Genomic DNA, 394 nt, shown 5'->3' on the forward strand with positions numbered 1-394 from the left:
ACCCTATTGTAATTTCTTCTTTAGTCCATATGTGGCCCTGGTGTCCATTGGTCTAAAAATATTGCAAACGAATCCCTAGAATGTAACTTTCTATGCCAAATTTTATTTGCGTGGGGTCTCTTAAATAAATTCATTCAACTGGTGACGTCTTTTAAAGTAAACATGTCTTTAAACGACCATATTTGCAAACCCTGAGAGCCACAGGTCAGCGGGATTCAGATGTCACGTGAATAGCAGAATATGGATGTTCATACGTTTGACTTCTGTCACAGATTCAGACTTTTTCTCACTGTCCCATGCCCATGACATGCTGAACAATACATCTTCCTTACTTCCAGTTCTCAAGGTTGAAGACTCCTTCCACCCAGGAATAGATGCCAATGATAAAATCAGA

The sequence above is a fragment of the Pavona decussata genome, unplaced genomic scaffold (assembly GCF_977016875.1).
Source record: "Pavona decussata unplaced genomic scaffold, jaPavDecu1.1 SCAFFOLD_53, whole genome shotgun sequence".
NCBI lineage: Eukaryota > Metazoa > Cnidaria > Anthozoa > Scleractinia > Agariciidae > Pavona > Pavona decussata.